This window comes from Pteropus alecto, unplaced genomic scaffold (assembly GCF_000325575.1).
Source record: "Pteropus alecto unplaced genomic scaffold, ASM32557v1 scaffold101, whole genome shotgun sequence".
Lineage (NCBI taxonomy): Eukaryota > Metazoa > Chordata > Mammalia > Chiroptera > Pteropodidae > Pteropus > Pteropus alecto.
The window spans coordinates 17,472,653-17,472,990 of record NW_006432945.1 but is presented as its reverse complement, the minus strand read 5'-3'; positions in this window follow the sequence as shown (position 1 = coordinate 17,472,990).

The window sequence follows — 338 nt, the reverse complement described above, 5'->3', positions numbered from 1 at the left end:
CGCGGCCCTCGCCGTGCCGGGCCGAGGCCGAGAGGAGGACCGCGCCGCGCAGAAGGCTGGAGACGGACGACGTTCGCCTAGTTTTGTAATAAAACACTGTCTTTTCAGGATCGCTTCATGGACTGGAGAACTTTCTAACCAAAAATTTAAAAAAAAAAAAAAGCAGAAACAAAATCAAAAACAAAAAAATGAGTGAAAGGACTACTTATCATTTCCAGCAGTCATGGCGACGAGCTAAGGTGGGTTACAAGTCCGATATAGGAAGAGGATTTCCTGTTTGTCTAAATTCCTTTTTTTCTTAAAAAAAAAAAAATCATTTTTATGGGTCTGTCGTGCAG